The sequence below is a fragment of the Nasonia vitripennis genome, chromosome 5, assembly GCF_009193385.2.
Source record: "Nasonia vitripennis strain AsymCx chromosome 5, Nvit_psr_1.1, whole genome shotgun sequence".
Lineage (NCBI taxonomy): Eukaryota > Metazoa > Arthropoda > Insecta > Hymenoptera > Pteromalidae > Nasonia > Nasonia vitripennis.
The window spans coordinates 10,357,160-10,380,176 of NC_045761.1; the positions used below are offsets into that span (position 1 = coordinate 10,357,160).

Sequence of the window (23,017 nt, forward strand, 5' to 3'; positions counted from 1 at the left end):
AGAATGCGGTAACGACGCGGCTTTCCACAGAGGAACGTCGGCAGCGATTCTCCGTGGCCAGAGGGATAACGATCGTTCACTTTTCGAACTTTTACTTTTGCCGCGAATTCGGAGGATTTTTCGTTTTGAATGACACTCGCAGGAAATTGTACGCCTTTTCACCGCTGTTAGTAAGCAGTAAACACAAGCGAGAACCCTGTATTCAGAGAGTAACGCGCGGGGCCGTCGATTGTCACTTATAGCTCTAACGGATTGTATTCCGGCCTGCATATCATTGCCCCGCACGCGACTTCCGGCCTGATGCGCTCTCGTACTTACTTGTGTACCGCAAAAAGTGTCCTGAGACTATGTATGATACGCTCGGCGCGCGTCGACGACTTGATTGAGCGGAGGGGAAACGTGGCTCGAAAATACTGATCGATAAGTTTGGTTTATTAGCGAGGACATTGAATAATTGTAGATTAGCAGGCTGAAACAATAATTCGCACCTTCGACTCGTGCAAAAAGTTAATTGGCTGCTTGATTATGCTAACGAGAGTTATCTTCAGCGTGTAAAGTTATCAGCGTAAATTCCGCGCTGTAAATGGAACAAAAACTCGCCGCGTGGTATGCGGAGTATTTGTAATTTTGCGCCGCGTAATAAGGTTCTAAAAATAAGACCGAAATTAATGTTGCTAAAATTTGTTATTTATGCTCGTGAACATTGTATACACGCACTGCAGAGAACCGGTTTGCTCGGAGTATCTGTAGAATGCGCCGTTTGCGTGAACTCCGTTTTTGGTTCACGCACGAAGGCGCGGAAAATAAAAGCGTCGAGCTCTCGGATAATTTAATCTCTCTAGTTAGACGTTCAACAGCCGTTCGAAAATCCAAGCTGCGAAAGACGTCTCAATGACAGCCAGCGTCCACTACTAATCAGGCCATCCACTGTCGGTACCTCTATAAGCATTCCAAAACGTCCCACAGCTGTACATAAGTACTACTCGCATTTGGATTCCTCACCTCGCGCGCGCGAATAACACGAGAGAGAGAGAGAGAGAGAGAGAGAGAGAGAGAGAGAGAGAGAGACCATACCTATACACACTGTCCGCCTCTATCCAAACAGAGATCCTCGAACATAAATTGCGCGAGCGCGCGCGCGGTGAACGGACTCTCGACTCGCGTTTATTTTCGCGAGGAGCATCAGTGGCAGAGGCGTGTACGCGCGCGAGCGGTGGCCTTGAAAGAACGAGCGGAATGTGGATCTCTCGGCGTAGCGAGCCAATGTCAAACGCTGTATGCTTCTTTTAGCCGGGGAAAACGCGGTCGCGGAGTCCGATGGAATATGCGAGTACGCGTGATGCGTGTGACACAGTGGGCGAGTTTTGGTCAAGCGCGTGGTATTGTAACTGTTATACATCTAGCCTGATTTTTAAAGTTGTTCGGGGGCAGGGTTTTACGGTTGGCAAAGGAGGCACACACGCTTTGTTATGGATATCTCTGGGACTGGTGTGTCGCCTTGTAAGGACTCGTGCGCTTATATAGTCCAGTTGTACATTGTGTGCTGGTTAGGGGTCGAGTGCCACTGTGCGTTGTGCAAGATAGTCGATGAAATTGGATTAAAAAAGGCAACGCGAACTTGTTTCTCCGCGACTTTGGACTAATACGAGTTATCGATTTACATACCCGAAATTTACCAACGTCCATTTTTCCCTTTTGCCATAACCACACGCCTCAGAGATGGAATAGGCGAGATAAAGGCGTCAACTTTCGTTGCGCGATCGCGCGCTGCAACATATACATATTAGAGCGCGCCAGACAAAACGTGTGCCATTAGGTTTCGACATCGTCATCTTGCATGTGTATAAACGACAAGCGATTACACAGTCGCGCGAACGCACGTGTGCGCGGAATTAGCCACGGCGCGAGAGTGAAAAGTGAAATAAACGCTTGGTATTATATGATATGCTCGTCTTGTTATTGCAGTGAGAAAAAAGACTCTCATGATCATATGTAACGTGCACTGCTCGCAACGTGAATCATCCGGAGATTGTTATGATCTGAAGCAGATTCGTCTTGACCTGATTTATGCGGATAAGCAATTTTCAGAGCTGGAATTCCTCTGTGTTACAGTCACTGCGCGAACTATTTCCCCGTTGTTGAGAAAAAAAAGCTTCTACACACGCAAGACGTTCTCGGCGTATCCCTTTTGGCGCGCACGGCGTGCGTGCCGTGCGTTCAAGGGAATCGAAAGATCTCGAGCGGTGCCTGCAGCTGCGGGATATGCCCCTCGAGGGGAATGCGTTTTCTGTTTCGCAAAGTTATGCTAATACAAGCCAGCGCTGTGCCCGTAGCCATGACTAAGAGCAAGCTCGCGGCGACGAGATTTTCTCTCTGGATCGAGGAGGGCTGGAATGTCTCGCATACTCGTAGGCTGTGTGAAAAGCGGTTTCGAGCTCGTTTTTAGCCCAAAAATAATCGAGGTGTGAGGTTGGCGCTCGGCGCTTTGTTTACCGCGTCCGAGAGAGAGGCCCACTTTGCTAATGTGCATCTAGAAAGCCGTAACTTTTTTTAACAGGCAATTAAACCATTCGACTCGGGATGGGAAAAAATCGCCGGCGCAATTAACGATAGTTATCGACAGCCTCGAGCGGTGTTTTCCCGTTTTACAATGCGCCCATAAAACTTCGAGCTGCGCCCCCTCGATAAAGATTCGTCGTAATAATTAAAGACGATATCGGTGCAATAATAGAATGAAGCTTTTTACGTCGACCGAAACGTGAGTATATAACATTAGAAATTCGACGGCGACGTCTATTATAACCAAATTTATGCGCAATGCAAAGCGAGCATAAGCATCGAGAGAAGGAAGGTGCGCTCGCGCGCGAGAGGGAGATAAGTTGTCGTCGCGCGAACAATGGATGCGCGGCAATTGGATCTTTCGCCACCGCGCGATTGTCCATTGTATTTGTACGAACGCGCTGCAGTCGACTTTCTCGGAAAAGCTGTAGTCTCGTTGCTCGGTGATTTTCTAATTGGACGATTGTCGCGCTCGAGCTTTTAAACAGCCCAGCAGTCGTTCGCACTTCCTTGTGTATACAGAGCGGAATCAGGATCGATTGCGGACGGAGCAGAGGCGTTTCGGATATTGCAGCTACTGTTTCGAGATATACTGCTTCATTTTGTGTTAATATGCTCGGGATATCTTTTATTCATAAAGATTCGTTTCTGTTGTTGAGATTTTCACGACAACAGCTTACTTCGTAATATTATTCGATGGGAAACCGTATGCTTATTGGTTCTCGAAACTCTGTCCGTTTCAAAATCGATAGCTTTCGGGAAGTTTAGAAAGAAAAATAAATCAAAACACGATCCCGCCACTAATCATATACAAACGATCTAATTAACTCATCGAACAACGTCGTTATATAGACGCAACGCAATACGACAACGCGCGCTGCTCGAAGTAAACAGACAAATCTAATCAACAAAAACTCTTACTCGCTTCTCCTTTCAATTACAACAATGCGCGCACAAAAGCCCGTAAAAACTTTTGAAAACGCGTTCGTCATTTCTCGCCAATTTACCCGATAAAAATCGCAGATGCATAATACGCGGTGACGCTTTTCCACGAGAGAGATGGAGAGAAAAAGCCCACTTCGCGACTAACAAGCCTCTATCTCTCTCTCGCGTCTGTGCCTACACGCGATGACAGTCACAACAGACTTTCTAAGCAAACTCCCCGAAAAAAGGCTACACAACTAATCATCGAAAAAAAGTCCATACACTCCCATCGTCGCCTCGTCATTCAATTTCAAAATACACCTATCAGCGTATCCTAGAAATTCCCGACTCATCGGCGACCAAGGGCCTCGTCGTCACCGGCGCATGAATGGTTCCGACGACCCATTGAGGAAGAAGAAAATCCGAAATATCGAAAGGAGCGCACTATCGGGGTCAGACGCAGAGAAAGCCGCTGGTGAGGATGCGCCTCTCGAGATGTGCCTCGATCCCCCTTCCTCTGGCTTACGTAACCGCGCGGCGGTCCGGCTAACTTACTTGCGGGTATAATGTAACCGCGGGGGGAAATTTCGCCCGTCGTGATGCTCGATCATCCGCCAGACGTGTAAATATACGACCACGCGCCAGAGCTAACGTCGGCTCTGTGTACGTGTGTACATTGTGCTGTTGTTGCGCGCATCGTGAAGGAGGCTATTGTTGATTGTGCAAAGCCGGATTTTTGTTGCCTGCAGACAGCTCCGCGGCTCGTGTTTTTGTAACGCCGTCTTATGTTCGTCGATAAAAAACGCCAGAACGCGTGGTTAGTTAGTCCTTAGTTTAAATCTAAGAGAGTGTTGTTAGTTTTAATGGGCTGCGAGATGTGTTCGCAGAAACGTTTCTTGTACCAAAAATGTTCACGATGTTCTAAACACAGAGCCAAGTGGGCGGTTGAAAATATTTTAATTGAGAGCATATGAGCGCTGCCTTTATTTGAGCCTGTAAACTCTCCCTCCCGGCGCTGATTACTCGATATTTGAAAAACGAAAGCAAGAACCCGCGCGGGCAATTAAAAATCATGGAATGATTGCCCTGCACTCGTAAACTTTTATTTTTTAACTCGCGGAGCATAATTGCGCAACCAGTCGGCTCGGGATTACCGCGTATCGCATTCTAAAATGTCAAATTCCCTCTAATCCATTATGACTGAAGATTTCCTGCCCGACCGATGCCTGCATCAAGGCTCGAGAGTATCCCGTTACTCGACTGTGTACCGCCATAAGCTTCGCACGGCGGATGCGAAATCGTCAGGTTGAAAAAAACTGCGCCGAATGCTGGGAATATATACCTTTTTTTTTGTCAGCACGGAGAAAATGAGACCGACTCGCCGCGACGTCGATGACGAAATTTATGTACGGCGCGCTCGCGGTTTTCTCGCTCGACTGGCCGGGAGGTCAATAACTTTTTCGCTGCTCTCGCGCATACGAATATTATGTGGAAAAGTGCGGATGTGTTTTTTCGCTCTCTCTCTCCACGGTTTATATTGCGGAATCGGCGAGTTTTCTCACGTTTGTTTATAAAATCGCATGATTTATCGTCGGCTTTAACGATTCCAGTCGAGCATGTATATAAGGTGGCGGTTTTCGTAAGAACTCTGGGGAAATTGGATTTCGGCCGATTTTATTCGAGGGTAATTGACTCGGTTGGAAAAAATCGGCGGAAGGAAAATATACATTTAATCAAGAGGGATTCGCGCGTGAGTTATAGCTGCTCGTAAATTATATCATGAATAAATAATCGCGAGGATAAAAATCAGATCTGATTTCGTCACCCAAGTCTCGGTATATTATAATACAGTTTGCAGAATCAATTGAAACACCGTAATGACCCAAGTTTGAATATTCGTTCCGCTTGAACGGACGTGTAACTCATTCGAACGAGTATAAGTTCTTGGCTGTGTTCTCGGATAGAAAAACAAACAAAAGCCAGAAGAAAATCGTTACGAGCTACAACTGCAAATTTATCCCGAGCTGCAAAACACACAGTTCCTCGAATTAGACGAATTATATATCTTCGCTATGGCGCAACAACGGCAAAACCGTGTTATATTTTTAAAACAAAACATCGTGATGCTGCTGCAGCCCGCGGTGACCATCCGGCAAAACAAATATTGCCAAAGAGCGTAACCGAGGTCTATTTCTAACTCGTTCTCGTTCTGCCGATATAACTCGATTTATATCGATCTCCCGTCCGGCTTTTTAACCCTGAGAGTATGTACACGTGCGCATATAACGTTATTGATAAAGTGAAGAAAAATATTTTACAAACGGCCGTGTTTAATCGTCTCCCTTTTTTCTGTTCGAGAGAAATGTACGATGCGACGAGCGAAACGCGGCGCGGACGTCCGATAGTGAACGCTACGCACTGGGAATTTCAATGCCCGCGCGTCGAGGATAGGAACGACCACCGCCATCCTTTTCGATTTTTACAGCGCCGATACATGCGCTGAATTTATACTGTTACCATAGGATTCTTCAGAGTAGGGAGATTTAAGGTCCGCTGTTATAGCGGGTAATTGATTAGGGTTACGTCTCTGAAAGAGATTCTTAAGACAGTATGCGGTGAATGAAATGGAGGCCGGATGGGAAACGTGCACAATCGGACTGAAAAAAGCTCATTGATAAAAATGACGCGAAGTTGTGTGTATACAATACTCCGTCATGAATTATGGATGTGGAACACGCGGGATAGTTTTCAAAAGAATTTTCTAACGCGGACATTCTTTGGATTCTGGGCGATTCTCTGCGGGAGGAGATAACAAACGCACTCCTGTACATTGTTGAAATTGGAATCGCAAATTACTTTACGGAACTGAAAAACGAGTCGTCGGAGAAAATGATCGTGATTAATAGCGATTTTACCCGTGCAGAGAGAGAGAGAGAGAGAGAGAGAGAGAGAGAGAGAGAGAGAGAGAGAGAGAGAGAGAGAGAGAGATAACTTTATTAACGCCAATGGTCACATGACCGTATAGTGTATACTAAGCAGAATACGATAATCATATAAACATTTCAAATAGTTTCCAAAAATTTTCGTAATGTATCTAATAATTACAAGTAAAACAAAATATTTTCATCACAGCTTAACAAATTTACAGCGGAGATTACGCTCTCCTCTCAAAGTCGACATAAGACGACAATTCTGTCTAAACTTACAGCTAACTATAATTACTAATAATAAAATCGCCATTTTCCTACTCAGACTACATAGTTCTGCTCAAGTGTATGTAAGTAGCTTAATAAGGTAGACTTAAACGAATCACGTGTTTTACTAATCTTAATCTTATGTGGTAGGGAGTCCCATAATTGCATACCACGAATTGCAAACGAGCGTTTATAAATTTCGGTAGTAGCTGTAGGGATCATAAAGACCGAAGTCTGAGTTCTCGCCGAACGGCGGATTTCCTCGGTAGGCTTAGGAAAAAGCTCTACAAGATAGATCGGCCGGTTACGAGTAAATAACTTATACATCTTAATCCCTAATAGATAATTTCGCCTCTGATGCAGAGATAACCAATTCAACTTCTTGTAATATGGTAACAATGTTGCGTCTTTTTTCAATCTAAAGATAAACCGCACAGCCATATTACACAGACGCTGCAATTTAATAGCACTTAGTAACACGAGTGAGAACAAAATTAATAATAAAGTGCAAACGCGATTCACCGTTACTCCAAAGCACTTCCACGCGTGGATTTCACGAAGATCGAGCAAACGAAAGCACGAGTCACTGTCGTAATGAATATCCCGTGGTTGCCACTTTACTTCATTTATCAAGCATTTAGCGTTAAATCATCAGGACGTCGCGCGCAATTAATACACTGGAGAGGCCAATCCGCGCACGAGGACAAAGATCAGCGACTCGTCGATCAAAGGAACTCGCAGTCACGAGCGCGTACTGCTACTGTCAATGAAATATTTCATTGAACGCGTAAGAAAATGCAGTTATATAAATTGCGATACCGCACCGAGGCGGAAAAAATTTAGGTCAAGAATTCCCTGCGAGAGGAGAGCTGCACCTGCGCGCGCGCCGATCGAAATATCATATCGACTGAACTTTATGTATACGTACACGCGTCCCAATTGGTCTACATTTTTGCACTCGGCAAAAAAGATCGATCAACGATTTTCTCGCTTCCGAGAATCGAATCCTATATATATACACACACCTTTGCATCCGGATCAGCATTAGTACACTCGGCGACCTGGATGTATCCTCTCCTCGGGGTGCTGCTCATACACCAGCCGGAGCTGATAAGGCGATCAGTAGGCTGGTTTCGCGCGCGCGCCTATTGACCGCGAGATAACGCACGAGAGATAATATTCGCACCGTGCTAATGAACGTTAAGAAGTTTAGTTGCTGGCGAACCGAAAACCATGTCACAGCTGCTGTTTCCAGGCGCGTATCCGAGATGAGGAAAAAGAACGCGTATCCGTGCCTAAGCATACACGTTATACAGCTTTAAGGTTGACTCACAATCGCGATGCTATATTACGTTCTCGCGCGTGTATGACTTTTTGCGAATCGCATGGAAAGAGGTCGGTCGAGGGTATTCATGTGCCGCAATTATGCCATTGTCGCTCTGAGCATATCGCGTGTATACGCTGTATCTTGCTTTTTTCTGATCGCTCGTTATTTACATCAGCGTTCGCCGGATATTTATGTCCGCGGGATCTTGCAGCATTGTAGCGATTTGTTTCGTCGGCGGTAAATTGGAATCTTGGTATTTAGGATGAGCTATAAAATCACTTTGCGCGGCACCTCTTTAAATAAATTCCGCGTTCCATTTTCGTGAAAAATCGTGAAAACTCCTGCATTTATTAAAATGAAATATGTACGCACTTACGTGAGGCCCATTGTCGGTCCGGAGAGGATTTCGAATGCGAAAGAGCGGATAGTTTTCGTAAGAGCTGCGCTTGCCTGAACTTGTGTTTCATCGGAGTAGATCCCGAGAGACAACGCGCGCGTGTGACTTAATCTCGATACGATCACGACTCTCTTGATTGTTACCGTAACGCACGGAGTGTGGTAACGATCGGTAACAAAGCTATAAAATATATTGATGCGAGAGTTCTAAATTACCATGACGCTGGAACTATCCCTATGAAGAAAGTATAACCCGACATTACCGATACATCACGTCATCTCAACAAAAAAGTGTTTTTTTTTCCATCGACACACGCATGACGGCAAGAAGCTCGCGAGTAAATTGCCGGTTACCGACAAAAGGAGCACAGTTCGACACCGAAATCTAGCTACTCCTCGCCCGATTTTTTTCCTACGAACGAACCATGGTGGAACGCTAAACGAGCATTACTTCACCTGACTCAAACAGTCGTAAGCATTTATTTCCGTTGTAAAGCAGAAAAAGCTACAAGCAGTCTGCTCCCATAGAGAAGTCGTTCCTCGCGATTCGCACACGCACGCACGATCCGAACACGTGTCAAATCCCAGCGAAACACACGAAATAAGCCGAGACTCCTCAGCGAGTCAGTCAGGCCTGGCAAGTCTCGACTAAGCGGGAGAGAATTGCGATAACGGTCTGCGAGCCCATTAATGCCGCGCGCTCACGGCGAGTGTGTACACACACATACATACACATCCCCAGAAGCATTCGCTCGCTCGCTCGTCTGACAGACAATGTCATGAGGCCAACAGCAGCGATTCATTGCTCTTGCTTCGTACTTTCACCCAATCATGCTTCGCGGCGCGATAGCCTGAGAAAAGAATATCGCGCGCGCCGGTTTTTCTCCTCTCGTCTTTTTTACTTCCAGCGACACACACACGCGTGTGACTCACTGCCGATCTCCGCGTCGATGCTGTGGATTCATCTTGCGGCGGGCTTTTTGCGCTGTGTGTATAATTCTCGTTTTTTGCGCTGGGCAAGAGTTTTAATTTCCTGTCTTTTATACGTTCATAATTCCCAACTGCGCCGTTTGATCGATCGACCCCGTATACGCTGAGAAAAGTGCTCGGAGCGCGCGAGTCGACGTTTTTCGATAATTACGGCTGTCCGCGCGCAAAATTCAATGAGGAGAGCCGGCGCGTGTGTGAGCTCTCGATAAGCGATCGTCGATTTTTTTTCCACGGATAGCTCGCCGCGGCGATTATTCACCGTTACATACTTGGGGGGCGCAATAACGTATCGTTACGCTCGTTGTATACGTGCATTATAATGATTTCTCAATCGAAACGGATACGTCGGCTAAGTATAGGAAATGGAGCTGGTTTCCCGACGAATATAAACTCGGAGCGTTTTACGACAAGTCTCTCGACAGTGCGCGCGCAATACAGCTGCCGCCTAGAGATCTATCGTGTAACGTCGAATTATCGCTCTCGAGTTTCACCACCGCGCGCCGTAAGTTTTTAATAGCTTCTCTCCGCCAATAATCCCCCCAGCTACTCTCGTAATCCCGAGAAAATCAAAAGCCCCTATCGAACGAGTTTTCCTCCATCCTCCTCGTGCAGAACGACGTTCGATACTGAAAAAGTACGCGATCCGCGAGCTTGCATGTACGGGGATTTCGTCACCGCGCGACGACATCATCCTCGATCTATGTGTCGAGGAATTCCGCGGCTACACCTTGAACGCACGGCAGAGGCGCATGTGGAAGAGAAAGGCTGCAGCATCTCTCGAGACGCCGGTTCAATTTTCGAGTTAGCGTACAGAGTATTCTTTCCCTCTCGTTATATTCCGGAGGCATTATGGAAAAGCGCGGGGAGCGCAGCCGCCGCTTACTTTTACTTATCGTGGACGCAGGCGAGCGAGCGAATGAGCGAGAGCGTGATCTCGAGGTATGCGCTCCGCCGATGGAATTTGCTGCTGCAGTGGCGAACGGTGCAGCGCTCTCGGCGTTGACGTCGTGTATTATACGCGCCCAGCTCGCTGCTGGAGATTGGAATTTGGAGAAATGGCTTTTACGGGTAGCTGTACAGCCGGGGGAGATTCGATCGGAATCGATTCTTTGGTTTTCCAAAGGGATAGGCACGGTGAATCGATCGTGAGACGTTGATCTCGAAGTTTTCTGCGCGATGACAGAATACCGAGTTGCTTAGATTCTCGCGAGCATTAGGTGCACACTTGTGTACGTCGTCGCGCACGTGCTTCCCTCAATGGTTCGTTAATTCTCCCTAATTGCGCTCGGTGAAATTGGCGTTACGTTATCAAGATTACTTTCGTCATCCACTGTACACAGCCGTCAGCTGCTACATCATCGCCGCGAGATTCGGATCCTCGATACGAGTGTGTGTACTTTGTCGAAGCCAAAATCCGCGATCGTAAAGGTTCACTCCCCCGCGCCACATCCACGTATAAGAGAGGAGACACGTCGCCTACTCGCCGTAACAGAATCTCCCTGGCGACACTTCTATACTGCAGACGTACACACGCATCGGCTCTAAACGAGTCCAACTCTTTCGATCTAAACCGGCCAGTCAAGTATCTCAACCGGACGTCGATGTCTCTCCCGTTCGGGATTCGTTCTCTCTCCGTCTCTCTCCACCGCCGCTGCCGCCGCAAGATGTACGAGAGACGGAGAGAAAGAGAAAAGGACGGCGCGTTGCACGAAAGATCGAGCCAAGGGGACTTTTTACTCACCTGATGTGTATGTGTGCGTCTATAGGAGATATCCCCGCGTTCAAGTAGACGGACAGCTATCCGGGCAGAAAAGTGCGCGCACAGAGGAAAAAAGAAGTCACGTCGGCCGGGCGTTTCTCCTTTTTTTGTTATTTATTCCAGCCTGCACTGTATACTCTCGGATTTTCTCCCGCCTCGTACCTGGAACAGCGTGCAGAGCTGCTCCTGCGAGAGACACCTCAAGGTTCACCTACACCGCGCGCACCAAACAATACACCGACGACGTGTGCTCCCTCTTTCTCCGGGATAACAGCACAGCGCGAGAGGCAAAGTGGCAGTGGGAAAAAAATCGGCACAGGCTGCTGCTTGTCACCCGCGTTCTCCAGCGCAGAGCGTCGCACAGAGCGAACCGTCCGCGACGAGCTTCACGACGAAACTGAGCGAAGACAGACCGACGGGCAGAGAGAGAGAGAGAGAGAGAGAGGGAGAGAGAGAGAGAGAGAGAGAGAGAGAGAGAGAGAGAGAGAGAGAGAGAGAGAGAGAGAAAGACACTGGCGACAGAGAGCCGATCACAGGCCGGACACTCACTGCTGCTGCTGCTGCTTTCAGACGCACTCGCGGTCTTACAGGTATGCGGGGCTCGACCTCGCCTAGGAGAGCTGCTGCTGCTGCCAGCGCAGAAACACACGCACAGCCAAGTCGTAGACGCCACCGAGCACCACGTGGCGCCACCGTCCATCCGAGCCCACCGCCACCACTCTCTCCCGGGGTATATACCGTTAGCGGCGCAGGTTGCTACGCGTGTGCGCGCGCGTTTGTGTAGCTGTGCGTGCAGGTGAGTCGGCTATGTGGTGGTGCGGGAGTACCTTCGTGTCTTGCTCGCTCTCCGCTGCGGAGTGAGAGAGAGAGAGAGAGAGGGGGGGGGAGGAGCTGGACAACGGAGAGAAGTTGGGCATAGGCATTATACAGGCGCGGGCCAACGCCGGATCGTAAAATCCTTTTTCCCCCGCTTTGTTTACGCGCTATGGTATACCGTGTTACAGGCACACGCTTTTCTCTCATGCAGAGTACGCCTAAAAAATGCGCTCAGTCCAGTAGACGCTCTCTCGCACAGAGGCAGCCCCTCCCGATATTTAAATCCCCCCGAGTAATATGTCAGTGCGGTCGGCGCGCGTGTGAATCAGCGCCATGCGCATTCCGATTGCAGCCACCTCGTCGTCCTTCCTCGGCGCGGCAAGGTTTTACGCTCCTTCTCTCTTTCTCTCTCCTCTCCTTCCGTACATAATACAGCACGGCTCTTGAGGCAAGAGTTGTTTCGGCTCTTTTCTCTCCAAATACTTCGGAGCCGGACCTGTATTCCACAGGTTCACCGGCGATCTTTGGAGCTCAGAGACGGCAGTGTTTAATATACCTGTACACATACACTCGCACCGAGAGAGGGAGCGCTGCCGATCGGGCCATTGTCCTCTGTATTGCCGCGGCTGCAGTGTGTGAGAACGGAGGCGCTTGCCGATTTCTCGGCGCCTCGAGAGCTGCGTGTGCGTATGCCTGTCGCGTTTTGCTTTATTAATTGCGCGCGAGAAGGTAGTGCTCGCGTGCGAGCGTTCTCCCCCCGATCGTCTGCCGATCGCTATTGGCAGCTGCTTCATTGAAATTCGAATATTAGGGTGATCCGCATGGAACTACATTACTGCCGCATTTGAGTCTGATTAGGTCATTACAAAGATATTTGAGCTCGGTCATTTCGTGTAATTATTGAGAAATTTGGCGCGACGTAATTACCCGAAACCACGTTCTCTGTAAAAATTAACGAGAACACTCGCGCTAAAAAGTTCATCGAAAGACATTAAAATCGAATTTGGCAAATTTCCGTTCCAGGCTTTATCAGAGTCGCCGACAGATTACATCTCTCGGACACGCCAATAACAGCATCGCCGACGAGACGCAGTGTATAATTTGATTATCACTTCGAAGTTAACGTCGAACGACGTTTTACGAGTTCGGTACATATAACGCAACGTACGTGATGTGCGAGTAATTACGCGTCGATTTATTGCCCCGTTTAAAGAAAATTAATGCGCTTGCGGATGTTGTACGGGCCGGCGGTATAATAGCGATCGCTCGTATATAGATTAATCAGAGTCTTACCATTCAGGCATCATGCGCGACCGAATTTCGCGCGGCGAGAAAGTAGATTACGCTTTGCAGCGCCGCGCGGCTGCAATAATTTTTCATGCGCTCGCTCTGGGGCTCGTTATACTCTCTCTCGAGGTCAAAGGCTCGGTCTCCTCGTGCATTTTTATGCGCCGACGACCGGGTTGACTTTCGTTGCTATAGAGCCAACTGTAAAATATACGACATTCTTTCCACGTCGATATTTGGGTCAGGTGCCTGCGTCTCGATTGATCGATGCAATTAGATTTCGAGCGGATGAGCAACCCTGCTTATTATACTCCCATCGTTCATAAAAGCTGAGCGATGCACTTCTTTTTTCTCAAACAAGCGTACTCTTCATACGCCTGGCGTAAAAAGGCGCAAGTCTCGTTGCCGCAGACCGTGCGACGCCGCGATCGCGCAAAACACAAACTCGTCTCGGGCGCTTTCGCCTCTGCTGCGTAAGTAAGTACGTACACATTCCTTCTCCTCGTTCTAGACAAACAAACGCGTTAACACAAAAAGCCAAACAGGCACACGGTGTACACAGGAGTAGGTATATATAGTCAGTGCCTACATCATGAATAAGGTCGTCGGCGTCGTCGCGACGCGGCGCGGGAGTCATTATTCCCGGCGTCTACACCCTAATGAAGCTCCGATGTTGCGTATAGGGATATGGCAGTAAGAGAGAGCGACGCGACGATCCGTTATTCACTTTCTGAAAGTGTGCGTAAATTTGAAAATTGTACCTGCGTACCGTTACATTTATTGACTTTAAAACTTACAGCCGAGCCGCGCCGCAGTACACAGTCGTTCGCCGGTTTAATGCCCCCCCCCCCCGGGCATGTCTCTTGACGTGTGAGGTGTGACTCGCCGCTTCGTATAATCCGGATGGTCCGATGATCCGTGTTTTGACTATGGTTTGTTGTTAAGATTTGTTGCAAGAAAGCTTTTTAGGTTTGGAGACAAGAATGAGTAATCAGCACACAAAAATGAGAAACTGGCATTGCGTTCGTCATTGATATTTAACGAACAATTATTTTTAAGGGTAATTTTTTAATAGAGCCGTAACGACCCGCGCAAACTAAACTCGTACACATTTTATCTACCGTCGTCTACGCCCTCGTAAAAGGAAACCGATTGAGTACTTACAGCCCGTAGGTAAGGTAGATCGCCTGCTAACCGCATACTTTTCTTATGGTACTTTCTACGTCCGCTGATATGGAAGTTACGATGTTGGTATACGGTCGAGCATTTCTATGTCGTTTTGTGCGATAAGAAAGATGGCAGCATTGTATTTTAAAAGTCGGTGATTAAAATACCGAGTTCAAGCCTTGCATGTTAAACAGGATTAAGAATAAAGTTAATATAGAACGATATTGTTATAGAATCCCTTTCGATTTGACAATGAACAATTATTTCACGAGAAAATAATTACAAGTCATGCTTTATGGAAAAATTTATATTTTAATACAAACATCGATAGTATCGAAAGTGGCAGATAATCGTGACATCGACTTTTACTTTGTCGGAACATGGCTCTGAAATTAGTACGACAAACAGGCCAATACAATCGACCCAAATATTTTCGATAAAATTTCCTATACGCCGCTCGAATAAAATTAAGATTCGATAAACTTTGGAAAAACCGCCTGACATATTTCAAAACAATCTGTTCGCCCCCCTTACCAGCTAATGTCTATATATTTCGATCGTATACAGTATAAAATTTAATTCCCCCGGATCGCGATAAGGATTTCGAGAAATCCAAGAGTCGAATAAGAAATATCAATGTGACAAATGAGTATCATATCGGGGCTGTAAGTTGTGTATCAATGTGCGATTGGAGAGAGCGCGAAAAAGAAAGCTTATGATTGATATGGATGAGACGCCCGACGTTTGATATCCGCTCGATTTGAAATGGAAAATCGAGTCCTGGATTGAGTTCGCACGTGAGTTGAAATAAAGCCGAGGGCTCTCTCACTCTCTCGTGGGCGGTAGCTATATTCCCTCGCGCGCGCTAACTTGCACGCGCGTTTACATCGTAGGCAAAATTGTTGCCCTTTGTATTACTATCCGCCCTCCGAAGATTCTCCAATCGTAAATAAGATTGGCCAGACATGACTGATACACGGAGTGAATTCGAATCTGAATCCTAATTTATATCGCGCCTTATTACACGCCGCGCGATATCGTTTTCAATCGGATACGCGCGCCATAATAACCTCCTCGTCTTGCATTTGAATTCGAATGAAAAATGCGATACAATACCAGAATATAGTACGCTCGAAATTTTAATAAAGTTAGACGTCCTACGCCGCGTAGCGTAAAATCTATCCCATTACCAAAAAAGCCATCTCCTTGGCAGACCGGTGGAATGGACATGTTAAAATTCCCCGCGCACACGGTCTTGGTCTGTCGGTTATTAACTTTAAAATTTCCTTGGCCCCGCAGTATACCTAAGACTTTAAATCCCTCTTTCGTAACCTCTCCCGCGGTATACTTTTAACGTCCAAAGAGAGATAGAAGAAAGAAAGACGGAGAGCTGAGGCTTCGGAAATTTATGTCGCCCGCAGCGAGGCTCTCCCTAATCGAATCCCTTAACATTATTATACAACGAGAATAAGGAGCGGTGCAGCGGCGGCAACGGTCTCTACATACTGATATATACTGAGTACACGTAGATCGACTAGCAGGCAAAATAAAGTGGAAGAAAAGGAAGACTGGGAAGTGTATTATAGCGGAGGAGCAAACGTGTCCGAGCCGAGGGGGATGAAATACACCCTCTCCCCTCCTCTCTCTCTCTCTCTCTCTCTCTCTCTCTCTCTCTCTCTCTCTCTCTCTCTCTCTCTCTCTCTCTCTCTCTGGACGTCGCAGTCGCAACTTAAATTGACTCGATAAAAGTTCGCGGAGTAAAACGGCCTTGGGGTCTGGCACCGCGCTATATCAGAAACATCTGCCAAACGTTATTACAAGTTTGAATAAAGAACGAGCGCGCGGCAGCTCTCGAGAGCGAACGCAACTTTTCTTTTCTCCTATATGTAGAGACGTCGTTCTTGGGATTTCGTCCTCTGCTCTCGCTCCTTGTGTAGTTCGTTTGGGCGCGGCTGTTGCCGGAAAGTGGACCGCCTGGATGCGGGCGAATATGTGTGGGACGGAGACGAGAGAAAATTTTTTGGCCAACACTACAGGATCAACCGTCAGTCGAGTTGCTCTGACGACCAAACCAGATATTTCTCTTGAAAACCACGAGGACTTTCGGCGAACGAAACAATATGATTCCATTATACACCCGCAAAAACGAATTAATAACCTCCCCTCGATCTCGCGAGAAGCAAAAAAATTCGATCACTCTCGCGAGTACGTCGAACCTTGTACATCTGTGTTTAAGAAAGAAAATAAGAGACTATACTCGTTCGCGTTTAATTGAAGGGCCTTTCGCGAGAGGGACGCGCGCGATGAAAGGAGTCGCGACGCTGGCGTGCGGAATCGAAGTGAATCGGCGTCGATGGCGGCAATCCTTCGTCACGGCCTTGCCGCGTGCTGTAGTCGGCTTTTCATCAACCGCACTGCGAGCCCCGTTCGTACCTATACACACCGACGTTCGGCTCTCGCATTCATTCAGAAAAGAGCCGAGATCGCTTCCTTTATCGAGGCGTAAAGCCGAGAGTACGCCGCTCGTGTTGCTCTCTTTTAAACAGGGCAGCTTTTGTCCGATTCCGAGTAATTGCTGAGCCCGCAGTTTGCCTGCAAAATCCATTAAAGGAGCTGTTGCGGCGCGATCGTGCTTTTTGTCTGCTTCACGCGCGGAAGTCGCGCGTTTTGCCGGTCCGAGCTCTCATTGTTGCCGAGGAGTTGAGATGTTGCAGTGTATTATTGAAAGGCTTTTTTCGTGCTTCAAAAACACTACTATAGAGCTTCTCTATAAAAAAATTCAACAATAAAAATGTAGAGTCGTTGCAACATGTAGCATAAAATCATTCAGCGTAAACCGAAATCCCCACAACTCGCTCAAGAGCACAGCAGACGCGAAGTCGATAACTGCGCGAGCAGCGGTCTTAATTAGCTCGGAATCGTAGCAATTTCAGCGTCCAATGCGCTGGAAGACGCGACAGAGAGAGAGAGAGAGAGAGAGAGAGAGAGAGAGAGAGAGAGAGAGAGAGAGAGAGAGCACCGTATAGTAGCCGAGCAGTTCATGTTCGATCCGGGCTGCGCATGCGGCAGACATTAGTAACCGAATTAATTAGGCAAATCGTGCTGGCCGCGCGCGCGATGCAGTTACAATTAATCTGCAGTCCCCCGCACACGCTTTCTGCATATACACCTACGCGCTGATCTCGTTCTCTGTGCATATACACGTGGCCTAGTGGCCATTACTATTACTATAGGTGCTGTTGTTAGCTCGCGTTATATTGCGGGATAATTTTCGACGATAAGCTGCTAAATGTTGATTCGGCTAAATTTTTTGTTTACTGATGTTTGCATGCGAGGATTTCCATTGCGCTTTGTGAGATCGCCTGAAATAAGCTCTGTTATAAAACCTACCCAAAAAAAGATATGGTACTTATTCTGTTCCATCCCTTGATTGGCTGTTTATTTTATCGCGCGATGTCTGCGTATCTTTGAATTCCCAACCTTAAAAAGTGAAAATTGAGACAATACCAAGTGGTGAATTTCGTTGTATTGTTGTGGGAGCTTTTTAAATCGATTCGAAGCTTGCTTATGCAACATTTTAATTTTAAAAATACTGTTATGTGTCATATTATCTCATAATATAAATTACATATGTACAGCTGAATGCTAGAGCGATATACCAATGACCAAAACTAAACATTTTTGGATTGACTGAATCAATGCTTCGGCCGTTCATGCTATAGCATGATGTAAGTATCATGTTTGCAACGACCCTGGTAGAAATGACCCTAAGAACTGGCCATTTATTAGGTAGTAACTAGGTTAAATCCTAAGATCTGGCCAGTACTAGCCTGTTCTTAGACGCATTTCTACCAGGGGATGTTCAAAGCGTTGTTGCAACATCTTCGCCCCCGAGGATTAGCCAGGACAATCTGAACGGGCTTAAATCAATAAATAATCACCGTCCACGCATAACCGACCTTAGCTATACACACACGCAGCACTAGGCAAGGTTCGCTAATGAGTCCAAATTCGAGCGTTAATTCGGGGCTCTAAGCTAGGCACCACGCGCAGATATTCGCCAATTACTGCCTGGCAATGCTCGCTCGCTCGGCTTCAGCCGTGCATAATCTGAATTTAAATGCGCCGCGGCGTGATTTGTGCTGACCGCCCGTGCTTAGGTCGAAATTGCGCGCTCGGTTGCTCTCCTGTTATACGCCCGCTCGTATACGGATGATTAGGCCTTATTGACGTTTGATTCGTTAAATTTAGCTTCAAACGCGCGGCGTTAAATTCAACTGCGCGCGCTAAGTTGCGCCGTAATCTCGTTTAGCGCTCTGTTGTTGTGAAATTGTGTATAGTGTTTTGGTTATACGCAGTTTTACAGTTTGGACTGTGCGCAGCGCGTATTTCGGCCTAAAATGGACTGGTTAAAGTCGCTATAACATACGAACTGCGCAGTGTTGCATTTTCATATGCGAACGTATTCCTTTCAGGTTTCAGACGCGAGCGATGAAAGGTTGCAAATATTTTGTTTTACTCGAACGCGAAACCCCGAAGTAGCTATCGTCGAGAGGCGAAGAAATTTTTATTGCGCGAACGTGTTATTCCGTGCAAACAGCAAGATTTATTTCCTTTGAACTTTTGCTCGAGCAAAGTAATGCGACTGCGAGAATTCGCGCGCTTTTTCTGGAAATCTGAGCCCTGATGCGTGAAAAATTGGAATGATTTTACGGCACGACGTGTGCTGTCTCCTAAAGTGTAATTTTTCAGATCGTTCGTACGTCCCATTTGGATTTTCCTTCCGCAGTAAGTGTAATATAACGTATATAAGGATCGCGGCTGCGATAAAGGTACGTATACTTATTTATTTCGCGTGAACCGAAGCGAATAGCGGAGACGTGATGCGGAAACGATATCTCGATATACGCGGAATAACACAGCTCAGTACAGTCTCTTAAAGAATTTTTCCCTGCACCGAGTGTTACACAATTTTTTCTCTTTAAATTGTAAACTCTGCTTTTTGCAGTCCTTTACGTTATTCCCTTCCTGTGCATGAGATTACTTTTTCAATTTTGTTAGTTAAAATCTTGGATTTATAATTTATGTATGCATTAAAAAATCTCACCCTTCGAAGCTGATATGCAATCTCTAGATTGAAACCCAACCCACTTTCGTAATCTTGTCTCTAAAGCTTCAAATTAATTCACCTGAGCTCTGTATAAAAATACAAGTCAACAATCCAGGCTCTACAATTTTCTGTTTTAAAGTAAAACACTTTCAGCCAACCGAAAAATTCGCACCCTTGAAAGTTTGCAGACCGACTGTACACTCTGAGCGCCCACAGACCCATACGGTATACATACATATATGCGTCGGCTCGCGTTTTATATTCCAATGAACAGCTCGCGAGCGACGATGTACATCATGCTGATTTCAAATCGAAGCGTCGCTTAGTCGAGCGTGAAGCACATTTATTCGCGCGAATTCTCTCCAGCCCTCTCTCTCTCTCTCTCTCTCTCTCTGGCATACGTGGCTCATGGCCAATCGGATCGTCGGACCAAATTTGGCTTTTAATGCTGCGTTTCGCGCGAGCAGTTTGCCGAGCAAATTTATTTTATGGCTCCGGTGCTAGTCTAATTTTTGCTGCGCGCACATTCTGCACCAATAACGAAAAATTCCGGTGCGCACTGAGCGATTCTCTTCCCCTTCTACAGTAAATAGCAATAGTTATTTCCGGCAGAACGTATACATGTTCACTGTAGAGCGTAGTGAATATATTGTCCAAGTTGTTTTTAAATATTCGACTAGAATTTTTCTATAGAAAATTTTGCACTCTTCCAAACCAATTTTCGAAGTTCATAAACTTGATCGAAAGCGTACCCACCCCTGCACACAGCTCCCATTCCATACACTGCAACGCCGAAAAGTCATAAAAAAACACTTTTACAGGCGAGTACAAAACTCCGGCAACAAAAAGCAACGCCCGGAAAAAAAGAACGAAACAGATAAAGCATAAAAAATGCCGAATCAGCCGGGCTAGGCTGCACCAGCAACAAAAAGTAATATACACGAGCGCGTAATAAAATTCGTTCTCACGGCTCCGTTTGCGCCGTGCAGTCTAGCTTAATTTCTCAAAGAAAACTTTTTCCATATCAGCTCGGCCCATTAAGAAGCCATTCGCGTCGGTCCGCGATATTCCCCGACTGAAGCTCTCGAGAAAGACAGAAAATCCTCGTCGGTGTATATAGGTGCACGTCTCGCTCGCGCGGAAAACATGGACGAAGAAAGAGTCGTCGTTGCGCGCGTGGAAAGAGAGAAAGAGAGGTATGGCGGAGCGCGCGAGATTTAAAAATAATTCCCGCGCCGGATTTTTTATTCGCGAAAACGATTTGCGACTCGCGCGACGAGGATGAAGATGAAACAGCGACGCGCGCGCGAGAGAGAGGGAGAGACCGAGAGAGCTATACTAGCGGCGTCCGAATGGAATTGAGCGCGGGATAATTGTTTCGAACAATCCCGAAGGCGATCCGGGAACGGCGGCGGCAGCGCCACACCGTTGCCATGGGTACGGCGTCGTCGGCCCATTGGCCGACTCGTTCCTCTAGAAGCGCGGGAGGGGATATAAGCGCGACTCCCATTGGTCCAAGCCTCGGAGACGGGCGGATCCGCGCTCTCGCGAGGAGAAAGAAAAGGCTCGCGGTTTAGGTCACGCGGGCGACGCCTCTTCCGCTGCCACCTTTCGGCGGGCTTTTTCTGCATCAGCCCTTCTCCTCCGCGAGCAAGCGCGCGCGGCCACCCCCACCTTTTCTGTCGCGCGCGCGAGGCAGCCGAGGAGAGAATCATTTCATTTTTATTATCGCGCCTGCTCTCGTGCGAGCTCAAGGTGCAGGCTTTCGCCGAGGTGCGCGCGAGCTTTTCTGCGCCAAGGAGGTGGAGAGGAGACAGGGGCATCGATCCACATTACCTGCTAATTTCGCCTTATTACCCGGAGCAAGAGGGAGAGAGGCGCTAGCTGCTCAAGTCAATTTTTCAGTTTCGAGAGGAGAAGCTTCCTCGCTGACGCTGGTTGGCACGAGCTGCTGCTCTCGTTTATTTTTTCTGCTTTTTTTCCACGCCTCGATACAAGCTGTTTTTTATTCCTCTCTCACTCGTCTTGCTCCGTTCACTCATATTTCCCTCGCTGGAACAGGCGCCTGCAAGAATGATTGCCACTTTTTGCTTATTTGTAAGTGTTAATTTATTTTCATTTGTTTTTCGAAAGTCGACTGTGAGCTATTGATTATGATGGATATAGGATAAGCTAGCTCTTTCATTAAGTTTTTGGTTTTGAATCACAAAAATGTACAATTATTTTAAACAAAAATACATCGCACTCCTACAATTTTGAATAACGTACTCGCGCATAACAGTCACGTAGGGAAAAAGCCTGCTCTGCAAACGATATCCGCACTCGTGTGCCGCGAATGTCCACCGTATCGATTTACCGTAAAAAAGCTCTCCCCGCAGCATGGAGCAGCACTTCATCATTTTTCCAGTTACAACGCGCCGGAGCAGGCGCCATAAATACATCGTCCGCGCTCAAGAGTTAAACGTCGTTTTCTTAAATAAGTCACATATTAATTTTCGAGCGAAGCCAAGACGCTTTTAAGCCTGTGTACAAGAGATTAAAATTAATAATTTGTATCGATATCCCCATAAAATGATAGCCCCATAAAAATGTCGAGCGCCGCAATTAATGCCGTGCTCACGTATATAATACTCGCGCACACGGGCATTGACCAACGTCAGCTGCGATGGGTGTATGCATGTGTTCGATATATGTATCGGAGTATCGCGTATTTTTCCTGGACTGCCTGAGCAGCATCTGTGCGTTATGAGCCATCGCTTAATTTGTGTTTTTTCTTTCGCATCGTCTTGTTTTATGCAGTTCGTGGCAATTAAGGCATCGAGTTATAAAGATGTGTATATATAATTAGTCGTCATGCAACCGTGACTCGGCTAAAAGAAGTAGAATTATTATTGTTTGCACGAATGAGTTTGCTGGTTGTACTGGTATTTAGGCAGCTTTTTAAAATTGTGATATGATTTCTGATAGTATAAACTTCGCCCCGTATCATATGGATGGATAATTATTTTGAAAATTGTTATACCGAATTAATGGCGATGCTTTAGTGAAACGGATATCCCTCACGAATTTTACGATTTGCACTCTCTCTCTCTCTCTCTCTCTCTCTCTCTCTCTCTCTCTCTCCCTCTCTCTATCTGGCATAGCTGAGTATTATAATTCTTCGATATAATTTCTGATGAAATTACCAATCTGTCAAATGCTATTAAAAGCGTCAAAGAGGAAATTGTACGGCGTGGTTTATGCGCGCTGGAAATTAATAGAAGCGAAATTATAAAACGTCAGCGCACAGCTCTCATCATCAATTACCGTAATCACACCGAAAAATAAAAGAGGATTTCAAAAAATGTATCAAACCAGCTTTCTCGCGACCAAAAATCCAAATTCCAATCTCGTTAAACTATTTGCCGCAACAAAAACTCCCTCTCGTCTCGTAATGTCGTTTTTCAGGTTTCTGCTCTCTCGCGCGCGTTCGATGCATATATGCGTGC

General features: G+C 46.8%; 1 protein-coding gene across 2 annotated transcripts in view; it reads right to left on the reverse strand.

Annotated features, from left to right (window-relative positions):
- LOC100124138 (unconventional myosin-XV) overlaps positions 1 to 11,595 on the reverse strand; it is a 65,784-nt gene extending 54,189 nt beyond the window's left edge. For both annotated transcript variants that reach the window (XM_016990081.2, XM_016990080.2), the window contains exon 1: positions 11,132 to 11,595. The gene's annotated coding sequence lies outside the window, so the exon portion shown is untranslated. The remainder of the gene's footprint in view (positions 1 to 11,131) is intronic.
- Positions 11,596 to 23,017: the final 11,422 nt, after the last annotated feature.